The sequence below is a fragment of the Desmodus rotundus genome, chromosome 1, assembly GCF_022682495.2.
Source record: "Desmodus rotundus isolate HL8 chromosome 1, HLdesRot8A.1, whole genome shotgun sequence".
NCBI classification, from domain to species: Eukaryota; Metazoa; Chordata; class Mammalia; order Chiroptera; family Phyllostomidae; genus Desmodus; species Desmodus rotundus.
The window spans coordinates 142,061,147-142,073,103 of record NC_071387.1 but is presented as its reverse complement, the minus strand read 5'-3'; the positions used below and the strand labels follow the sequence as shown (position 1 = coordinate 142,073,103).

Below are 11,957 nucleotides of genomic sequence, written 5' to 3'. Positions count from 1 at the left end.
CTGGGTTTAATCATTTAAATGTAGAGTATACCCATTTAAAATTAAATTCAAGTAGTTTTAAGGTGGATTGGAGAAATACAAAACAGAATAATGGAAAGAAGGCAAAAAAAAACCCCCCCAAAACATAGGGCTCTCCTAGCAGTTAGCTATTTTAGACTGTGAAGTGATATCCCAAGAGAAGCCAAGGAGGCTCCATCACTTGAATTATTTAAAATTGGACTGGACTAAGCTCGGGAGAATATACCATTGGGAGTAATCATGCTTTGACAGAGAAAGACCGAGAGATCTTTTCCAATTCTAATTGCCATGATCCTGTGTAATTCAATTTGAAATGGCCTTGCTATTCTAATTCACAAAGATCCTATTTTTACTAACTCTTTCTTTCTCATAATCCTGCTTCTGATATCACTTCTCCTTTAAAAAGAAACCCTCAAGCTTGGTTCCCAACTATTCATTGAATTACACTCCTTATTTCCTCTTTTTCCCCCTCCAGACAGACTGTTTTGCAGACTCAGGCACTACACTGAGAGCTGGGCAGACAGCGATTATCATCACCCCCTGCTTTCATCCATTAGAGCTGGGCGTTAGCAGGTAAGGGTGAGGGCTGACAAAGAGGTTTTCAAAACTGGTCAGCATAAATGCTTCCAGGAGGCCAATTCAGGATAATCTATTGAAACATGGATCAGAAATATTGCCAGCCGAGGCTGAATACCTCTATCTGTTGTATTTAAGCCAAAGCAATAGAATACTTTCATGGGGAAAAATAACAAAAGCCATAATTACATGTGGAGAATTGTCTGTTCACATCATTTGGGGGTTAATTTTGTGAAATGGTTGCCATTCTGTCTGGGTCCAACAGCTGTCTCAGCCACTTTATTTGTTTTGAGATGCTCCAGGGGTAAGGTCCCTAGAGACTTGAGTCCAGGAGGCCTTCTGGTTTCCAGGAGCCAATTTGTGACAAGATCAAAGGGGTCTGTAGTCCCTAGAAACTAGGTTACACTCTGGAATTTACAGGTGTACCTCATTTTACACAGCCCTTCCATCTTGGAACCGTACTGGGAAGTAAATTTTAGTGAATTGAATTCTATTAACCCACTAATATTAGCAGTTGGTAATGGCTCCCGATCATTTAATTCAGGATCAAAATTGCAGTAGAGCTATGCAGTGAATTTCCTTATAAGCTAAGAGTGCTTTTGTGACGTAATCATCAGTGTTTTATGACAAGTTTTCTTTCCCATGTAATTTGTATTCAATAAGTTGGGAAATGAAGAACTAGTACCCCCCAAACAATTATTCTGAAAATTTGAAATAAAGTTTCCAAACACTCCCAAATCAGCAATTATAATGCCTTATAATTTAAACAGCTATACATAGGTAATATTTAAATTTTTAGAGTGATAACATTTTCCCATTGTACATTACAAATACTAATTATTTTGAAATATTTCAAACATATAGAAAAATAAAAATAATATAATACATATTCATTACACACCAGTCAGAATTTTAAAATACTAACAGAGTTTCTTTATTGTTTTAAAAAAATAAATGGTTGGTTGGAGCATCTTCCCAGTATGCCAGGGTTGTGGGTTTGATCCTCGGTCAGGGCATATGCAAGAATCAATCAGTGAATACATAGATGCGTGGAATAGCAGATCAATGTTTCTCTATTTCTCTCCCTCCCTCCCTCTCTAAAATCAATCAATATTAAAAAATTAATAAACAGTGGTATATACAGTTGAAGAATATTTAACCCCCTCCCTGGCAATATTTCCCTTCCTCCCTCTGCAAATACTCCTCTGTAAAGCAGGAGTGTGCTCTGCCCGTCTATCGTCGGCATCTTTACTGCATGTGTAGGGTCTGGAACTGGCAAACAGAGTCTTTGAGTTCTTAAAATGTCCACAAATGGTATTATCTCCAATCTTGCTTTTTTCATTTAATATTTTGTTAAGTTCTATCTGTATCCATACATGTAGATCAAGGTTTAAATAAACTTGACAGGTATGGGATTCATCATCATTAGTTACTTATCTATTCCTCAAATGATACTCATTTAGGTTGCTTCCAGTTTCCACTATAGACTGTGCAGCACATTTCCTTATGTATAAATATTAAAATTTTTAAAAGGTCTGTAACAATTGGAGTTTCTGGGTCTAGAGTATACGTGTCTTCAGCTTTCTTAGACACTCTCAGATTGCTCTCCAAAGTTGTACTCTTACCAACAATGATGTAGTCAAATCAATCAGTCTTTTCCTTTATGATGGTTACTTTTGGAGCTTGGGATTTTTTTTTTTTAAGATCTTATTTATTTATTTATTTTTAGAGAGAGGGAAAAGGAGGGAGAAAGAGAAACATAGATCCATTGCCTCTTGCACGCCGCCGACTGGGGACCTGGCCCGCAACCCATGCGTGTGCCCTGACTGGGAATCAAACTAGACATTTCAGGCCACAGGCTGGTGCTCAGTCCGCTGAGCTACCCCAGCAGGGCTGAGCTTGGTTTTTTTTTATGAGTTCCTTCCCTCTTAAAATTATAAAAAGATCTTTGTTATGTGTTCACATTTATGTATTTTAATTCACTTTGATTTTTTTTGAAGTATGATGGGAGGTAGGGTTCTAATTATATTGTTTTCCATATGGGTAGTGAAGCACTCACAATGCCTGCTGGGTTTTAGGGTCGCCTCTGCATGCACTGAGGTCTAATGTGAGACCAGGTATTTGCATTCATTGATATTGAGAGAAATACATTCATTGATATAGTCATTGACCTTCCCCTAATACAGCATTATTTTAGTTGATGTAGTGGTACATTAATTCCTGGTATCTAATGGGGCAAAGCCTTTCTTTTTATTTTTCTTCTTCAAATTTGTCTTGGCTTTCCCTAGACATTTGTGTTCTCATGGGAATTTTATAATCAGTTTTTGGAAAATCTTTAATATGATAAGGTAGTAGTTAATGTAAAATATAATCTATTCTACTTATATCAAATCACTAAATCTAATTTATTGCTCATTAGTCAATATTAAGGATATTCTGCCATGTCCGGACACAACTCCTTTGAAAAAATAAATTTATCATGTTTCCTTTCTTCTGGAAATATTACTGTCTCTCAATTTCAGTAATTTTTATGTCATTCCCATTCTTCCAACTCATAGCCCTCTTAATATCTATTCCTGTTAACAGATTCAATCATTCCTGCTGCCCTGTTGTGAGAGCATGCCGTAAATATAACTCTTTCTCTCCCTTGGTCCTCCTCTAACTACTTCTCACTCCAATCAATTCTACAAAGATCTTGTAGAGCAACTGTTCTCCTGTTTTAATGAAGCCACTTTATGCCCAAGAAACTTAGACTCTTGTTTGCCACAGATCTTAAGTGGTCCTCAGAGACCACACATTCATTATCACATGTGAACACGTGAAAGGATTTGCCCTTCCCAGAGTCACACAGCTAATCAGGAGGGGAATTAGGATTCTTAAGGTGAAACCTAGTCTAGAACCCACTTCTTCTGACTCCTGAACCACTTCTCTTTCTACCTTTTACTCCCCACCTCTGAACCTTTAGATATTATTTCCTAAGTGATATCAGCACCACATGGATTTTACTCTATAAATCCCCCAAAGGAACTCCTTAGTCTGACCTCAAAATCTTCCTACTGCCTTTGCAACACAAACTTTCATGTTGAAATTCGGTCTCCTTACTCTCCACCTTTTTGGAAACATGAACCTTTTATAGGATGTATGACCACTGCCACTACTTATTGCACTCTTATTAAGAATCTAGTTTTTGAAGGATCTCATTTTGCTTTGCTGACCCAAAGAGGTAAAGTAACGTGCTCTGAGTTCTACAACCTGGAATAGAACCTGAGTCTTTGGGAGTCCAGAGCCCATGGGTTTACCATTTTGTTCTGTGCCTCCTAACTCTGTATTTGTAATTTTTCAGCAATGGTTTACTCTTGAATTCAGTTGCACTTACTCTTAGCTGCTTTTGGCATATTCTTAACATTTGTCATAAATGTAAACTTTAGCCTTCCAAGTGTACTGCATATTTTGTGAATACAGGATTGTGTCAAACTTTCTTTAGGTTGCCCTCCGTCCTCAAAACATCTATTATAAATCTGCTCTAACCCCTCCCATAACTGATGAGAGTCTTCTCTGGAGAGTTTCTGACAACCATCCAGAAAGCTTCTATGCTGAAAAATCTCCCATTGTAGCAGAGGTGAAGACTGGAACCAATAGTTTTTAACAAATTTACTGTATTTCAGCACAACTTGTTTGCTGTTTTATAAAGTCAAAAAAACCCTCTCTGATTCTTCATAACTTACTGTTTCTCTAGTGTATATTATATACTATTAATTAGAAATAAATTTGGCCCTGGCTGGTGTGGCTCAGTGGATTGAACACTGGCCACTGAAAGGTTGTCGGTTTGATTCCCAGTCAGGGCACATGCCTGGGTTGCAGGCCAGGTCCCCAGTTGCAGGCCTGCAAGAGGCAACCTGTTGGTGTCTCTCTCACACATTGATGTTTCTCTCCCTCACTTTCTCCCTTCCCCTGTCCCTAAAAGTACATACATAAAATCTAAAAAAGAAAGAAAGAAAGAAAAAGAACTATTAGAAAAGAAAAAAACAAATTTGGCAGATCATGTAAAATGAATTATAAACAATTCTGAGTGAATTTTACTTCACAGGACTTTTTTTAGGAAAAAACATAAAATCATGTAAAATTGCTAAAATGGAGGAAATGCATAAATATAATGCAATTTCAGGTCTGCTCTTCAGTGTCCAATGGTATTTTCCAGAGTTTGGATGAGAGCCATCGGGGGCCAGGCTTGCACAAAGGAAAAAGGCATGTCTTCTCTCCACTTCATCTTGAGAAATCATCTTTCAGCTACAAACAAGCAGGAAATAGATCAATTTTCAAAAGGCCTATTTAAAAAACACTTAAAGAATTTTAATACTGTTGGGTTTTTATTATAAAATTTACAAAATAGTTTTTAAAAAAATAATAGACTTTATTTTTTGAGCAGTTTGAGATCTATAGAAAAAGTGAAGAGGAAGTACAGAGTTCGCGTATATGCCCTCTATGCCCACCCACCACCACTCTACCCCCCAGTTTCAGCAGCTATTAGCATCTTGCATGTGTTGTATGTTATGTGACAATTGGTGAGTCAAAACTGATACATTGTTATTAACTAAAGTTCACAGATTACCTTAGTGGTCATTCTTTGTGTTGTACATTCAATGAGTTTTGACAAATGCATAATATATGCAAGGTCTGTACAGAAAAAGCCCAGCAATTTTTAATATGACGAGAACTGTTTGCACAACATTGTGTAACCTGGCAGCCAATGAGAGTGGATTGGAATGCAAATGTGTGAACAATGACGACTTCACTGTACTAGTCAGTGGGGGCGGTAGATGCCATTGAGTGTACTGTGTGGCCATCTCATTCAAAATGACTGAACAAGTAAAGCAATGAATCTGCATTGAATTTTGCATTACGCTTGAACATTCCTATATGGAAACTATTTGGATGATTCAGGAGGCCACAGCTATGGGCAACTGGTGATTGACAGTCTCATGATGACAGTGTGCCCTCTCATGCATCACGTCTCATGCAGTGTTTTTGGTGAAACATCAAATCACTCAGGTGACTCAGCGCCCCCATAGCCCAGATTTGGTGTCCTGCAACTTCTGGCTTTTTAAAACTAAAGTCACCTTTGAAAGGGAAGAGATTTCAGGCAGCCAATGAGATTCAGGAAAATACGATGGGGCAGCTGATGGTGACTGGGAGAACTGTATGAGGTCCCAAAGTGCCTACTTTGAAGGGGACTGAGGTAACATTGTCTATGTACAATGTTTCTTGTATCATGTGTCTTCTTCAATAAATGTCTCTATTTTTCATATTACATGGCTGGATACTTTCTGGTATATCCACCATTACAGTATGATCAAAACAGATTTTAAGCTAACAAAATATAGAATATAAAAAGAAGAATAGTTTTTTAAGGTTCTTTGCAAAGGTGCTTGATGCGAAGTTCCAACAAGCCAGCAGCTGAAGTTGCTGCAGTTCTGTCTTCAGCTTCATGATGTTTCCATTGGCCAAAAATTTGCTAAGTTGTCGCCCAGTTCAAGGCATTCAGCAAATAACAGCAAGGCAGGCCCACCAGAAATGGACACCTGATTTCCATGATAAATAATGGTAACACTGTATGAGCTAGTGGAGCCACTTTCCGTGTTCCTGCATGGGCATATACAGCAACGCAAACTGGAGTAGAATGGAACCTGTCCCCCATTGGCAGAGTCACCCCAAAGGAATGGAGATGTTGGTAATCATCCCAGCTGGTGTAAAAATTAATTGTCTCAAAACCAACTCATAATTGATGCCAAGTGAAAGCACTGTGTACCTGTTAAAATATGCCATGACTAAAGAAATATAGTACATTTGAAACCTTCAAAAATAAAAAAAAAGGAGTAGAAGATACCATTTTGAAACATTTAACTGTGGTAAAACAAGTTAAATGAACTAAAACTCAACCAAAAACTTAGTGAACTTATTTTTTGTAGTTCCTACAAGACAGACAAGCAATATAGTAAAAATTAAGTCATCTTTTTGTTTTAAACATTGTAGTTATTTTGATAAACAGTGCTGTCGAAACGGCAAATGCAAACACCACACGCTCTAGCTCATTCTCTTTGCTGTACAGTTCTCAAGGTTTGGTGTGAATACTTCATAGTGAAAGTATGTCTTCCCTTGAGGATCCACAGCCATTTAATTTCTGTTCTGGCATTTGGCCTGTTGTGTTTATGAGGTTCTATTGAGAAATGGAATTGATGATTTCTTCTATAACCGCAAAGAAAAAATTGAGGGTTACTGATTTCAAACCACTATTACAAGCTTTCATGTTTTTCTGGAAAAATGTTTTCTTTCCAAAAGGGGGAAAAAAAGGATGCCCTATTAAATATCTAACTGTTTTGTATCATCCCATCCTTCAATATGTTAAAAATTCACCTCAGACTTGGCTGGAGTTCCCCATCTATAGTTTAGAACCTACCAGATGTTGCTGCTGGGTCCGACTGATCTGTATCGGTTTCTGCTTATTGGGCATTATTGTCAGGAAGAGTGGATTTCACATCTAGGGCTGCCCCACCTGCACCCACACTGACTTTCTCGTCTGCACACATTCACTGCTCTTGCCTCCAAGATCTCCCTCCTTATCCCAAAAGTTCCCTGAGGACTTAAATAAAGTCAGCAGTGATGCTGACTTCTCCAGTGTCTTTCCCCATTTTAAGACTTTTTTTGAGAATCGAAATCCAAGCTGTGATGTACAACATTTCTGTTGGAGTGATGGTTCTCAATAGCAGGCAAATTTGGCCCCCAGGAGATGTTTGGCAATATCTGGACATGCTTTTTGGTTGTTACAAGTGAGGGAAGGGACTGTTGACATCTAGTGGGTAGAAGTCAGGGATGCTGCTGACCAGCCTGTAGTGCACAAGACAGCCTTGATATCAAAGGTTATCTAACTCTAATGTCACTAGTACTGAGGTAGAAAAGTCCTGCTCTAGAGTTTAGTCATTTGGCTATTTTCTTGCCCTCCCATGTATTGAAATATGTTGCATTTCACACTATGAATTTGTTGAAATAGTAAAGCATTGCATATTGATTTTTTAAAAAGATAATGTCCAGTAATAGTGGGAAATAATTTGTTTTCCTATCACCTTGCTCAAGAATAAAACTACAATATTTGCAAAGTAGATAACCTTAGTTGTCGCTCAAAATGTAAACTGTCGTAAGGGATAAGAGATTAACTGATTTCACTGCCAACTTTTATAGTGTCATTATCTACCCTCTAACTACCTCCTCAGGATCTTTGCTGATGAAGTTGTTTTAAAGTAGAAGACAATTAGAGGGCTTTTGTTTATGAAAAATGAAGTGTTCAGGCACAAAAGCATGCACAGTGGACCTCTTATGGAATGTTTCAAATCTCCTTTCATTAAGAGATTTTCTTAAGTGGCTGTTTGTCACCTAACAGGAATTCCTATTGTTGCTAATGTTGTTTTTAAAACATAAATACCATCATATGCAGATTGTGAGAATGCCCTTTAGAATTTCACAACCCTTCATTTCACGTGGGGTTGCCTCAGATGATTTTTCATCTAAAAATCACATTACACAAGTTTGCCTGAGAATATCCTAGAAGGTGTCCTACTTTGGGCACAGCATGAGAAGGCAGGGTTCTTTGGAAAAGACAATAATGCTGGGAAAATGGAAGGCAGCAGGAGAAGAGGAAGACCAAACATGAGACAGATCGACTCCATTAAAGAATCTACAGGCATGATGAGTCTACAGGAGCTGAGCAGGGCTGTGAGGACAGGACGTGGTAGTGGTGGTCGCTCATCAATAGAGTTGCCAGGAGTTTGTGCCCTTCAAAGGCACGGAACACACAAGTGCTCTAGAAAACTCATTGAAAACTGGCAGCCAGATAACTAGATCCTGCGTACAGATAAGTTTTGATGAGCCAGGAAAACACTGAAAATTTAAAATATTAGTTGTCAATATTTTAAAAATTAATAGATTCAGCCCTGGCTGGTGTGGCTTAGTGGATTGAGTGCCGGCCTTCCAACCAAAGGTTCGCCTGCTCAATTTCCAGCCTAGAGCACATGCCTGGTTGCAGGCCAGGTCCCCAGTAGGGGGCGCAAGAGACGCAACCACACATTGATGTTTCTCTCCCTTTCTTTCTCCTCCCTTCCCCTCTCTAAAAATAAATAAATAGATAAATAAACTCTTTTTTAAAAATTAATAGATTCATCATGAGAATCTGGATATCTCTTTTTTTTCTGGAAAAAAAATGGAAAGATCTGGCACTGGGGCCAGTATTCCTCCACGGCAAAAGCTCATTGCAAGAGACTAGCATCTGGACATCTGAGACAGGGCAGGCCCATGCCAGCCTCCCCTAGTTCCCTCCCAGCCTACTTTACTCAGTCACCCTGTTGTCTATCCCCTGTGGTCATTTGAGTTTGCAACTCCTGCTCCATTACAATGGAGTTCTGTAACTGCAAATGTGGGTAGTTAGTTTAACCCAATCTTGGCTCATAAACTGATTTAGCAACTCATTCAAAATAAGCTGGAGAGCTGAGGATGTTTAGGAGGGAGGTAGAAAACGTGAGAATGGAGAGCCTGAGCTGTGACTGAATGGAAGGGGAGGGGTCATGAAAGAATCACACTTCACAGGGAAAACAGATTCTGAGTCTCCAGTCTGCTTCCTAGTATTAGCCCTGCAAAGAAATCTTCTGAACTTTGGTGAGAAGAGAGCAGGCCAAGTAGTAAAAATGGAGAAAAATAAACGACCATTTAACTCGCCTGTGTATCACTTTACCCCAAGTGGTAGTTTCTAGTCCTGGCCTGTGTTCTTGGAAATGGAATCCAGGAGGAGCTTTGTGGGCTAGGAGTCAGCCCAAGGCTGCAGGGGTCCTGGGGGAAGGGGGTGCTGGTGTTTGCAATGTGTTGGAATTACAATGGGAGGCAAAGAGGGGGTGGGGGTTGGGGGTGGGGGAAACAAACCCAGTACCAGGATACAGGGAGTATCAGATACAGGCATTGGGATTCAAAGTTCAGGGCCTAAACCAGAAGAAAGATCAGGATAGGAAAGATATAGATGCCCGTTACTGGCCTTTGTTTGCTTTGTGGAAAGTCTGTTTTGTGGATGAATCTACAAGACCCATGTCTCCTTCTCCTGTCTGCGGTGGTTCGAGGCCCCCACTTTTGTGAGTCTCTGACAGTGTCTCCTGCCCTCAGCAGCTGCAACGATTTCCTTGTGGACACTGTTCTTGATAGAACATTTCTCTAGTCATTTCAGGCTAGAGAAAAGCCACAGAGCTTCAGGATATTTCTTTCTCTCCTTGCCCTTAAACAGAACAAATGAGATAAAATCTTTAAGCTTCAGCTTCCACCCACACACTACAAGTGTGGAAATAAAGGGGGAAAATTCTCAGGATGTGGCAAGGAGGGAAAGTGTGGAAATGGACAGTTTGGAGCGTGCTTAAACTTTATCTGATGAAAGAGAAAAAAAGAAAGGACTAGAAACAAAGACATTTGAAAAAAGAAGAGAGTGAAAGAATATTAAAATTGCTGTTGGAAGGAATCCCAGAAAAATACAATGCTAGTCTAGGCTTAGCTTGGCTTTCCTTGTTTGATATGTATAAGGGGACCATATAATTTACCATCTACCCTGGACTCTTCCAAGAATGAAAGTGTGGGCTATTGGTAATTTTTCCAAGATAACAGCATGACCCAGGACTGGCCCAGCAAGCCAAGGCATCAGGTCTCAAGAGTTAGGGACAAAATCAGAAACCTCCCTTCAGATCCGTGGCCCCAGGCTTCTGTCTCTATCCTATCCATTATTATGTAGAAAGTCACAGTGCCTCTTACCCTCTAACTAAGCACCACAATCACCCAGGGGCTTTTAAAAAATTACAGATGCCAAGGAAATAAATTTTAATTATTTTGGATTGGGCCTAAACAAGGGTACTTTTTGTTTTTAAAGCTGGCTTGTGATTCTAATGTGCAACCTACCCTGAACTCTGCAGTTTTCCCCAGGCTTCTAGGGTACCATGCCCTTCTTTTCCCTTTGCCCAGCATTAGCCTGTGCTGGCAAGGTGGTGGGAGTGCCTTGCCACTGGGGAATTTCCACCCTGCTTCCCTAACTCCCCATCCGCCCCTGCCATCCCATTCTCGGGGAGGAGGACCTGGGACTGCAGTCAAATGAGCTTGTGTATTTTAGCTGAGAATGTGTATTACTTGTCAAAGACAACTGCCCAGGCCACTAAATGGGTGGGAACAACCACTGAGCGCTCTTAAGCTATTCTTCCATACTTAACAGAACTGAATACGGTCACTGGGAAAGAAACAATCTCTAAAAATAAATAAGTATATAAAAATAAAACAAACAAAAACCTGAACAAAGCTGGTAAACCAAGTCCGTTACAGCTCCTGGCATGAGAAACATGAGGATTTACAAGTCGTGCCTGGGTTAGTAGTCTGTCACTACCTAGAGCCACAGAGAGGCATTTATTCAGTTGGCTGCCACACCGTATTTAGTGTATAGGGATGCCAACATTGAATCCACCTTAGACCCCGAACATTTTTCATTGAGCTCATATTTACGGAGCATCTGTTCCATAAACATTGGTCCACTGGAGACAGCCATAATTGCTGTTGGGCTACAGAGGAACTCTAAATAGCCTTGGCTTTCAAGACTGAGTTCCTGAAGAAACACAAGAAACCTAGAGAGAGCTAACTGCTTTGAGATTTGAACTGATAAACTGAGGCATATTAAAAATTTTAAGGGCTTGAGCAAAAATCGATTTGTACTGGGCAGCACCAAACTGGAAGTAGTTAGGAGCACCCCAACACAGGATTTGAGGGGAAGACTTAGAGAAAAGCGTGGAAGCAAATAAATCATTTGATTGGCTATAAAGTCTAGTTGGCTGTGATTGGTTGTTCTTAGTGTTTTGATTTGCTAACTTTGAGTCATTAATAGGCTGAGATTTTGCTTTGCTTCTACAGGCTGTCATGGCCTTAGAGCCACCTCAGTCTAAGGGCCTCCTTGTTTAATTAATGAAGCTGCTCTCACTGCACAGTCAGGGTTACATAGCCACTAGAAACACTAGTCAGGTAGGCAAGAATCAATGAAAGACATTTTAAATCTTCATTGCAGCCTCTCAGAAAATCACCAAGGGATATAACCCTCAGCAAGGCTTCGTGGGATCTTCTTGCCTCCCCTTTCTGTCTTTTTCTCTCTTTTTCAGAATCTTAGCACCACTTCATCCTGTATCAATAGTTCAGTATTTCATCTCAACACTCAGTATCTTGCTGAGCTTGCCAAGGTAACTATTCTGTTTCCTTTCTCTCTCTCCCTCTCTCTTTCCTTACTCCCCCAACTCTGGCTCCCAGTAAACTCTTTC

General features: G+C 39.8%; 1 pseudogene; it reads left to right on the top strand.

The window, feature by feature from the left end:
- Positions 1-6,079: 6,079 nt before the first annotated feature.
- Positions 6,080-6,326, top strand: LOC112307180 (cytochrome c oxidase subunit 7B, mitochondrial pseudogene; annotated as a pseudogene).
- The last annotated feature ends 5,631 nt before the right edge of the window (positions 6,327-11,957 follow it).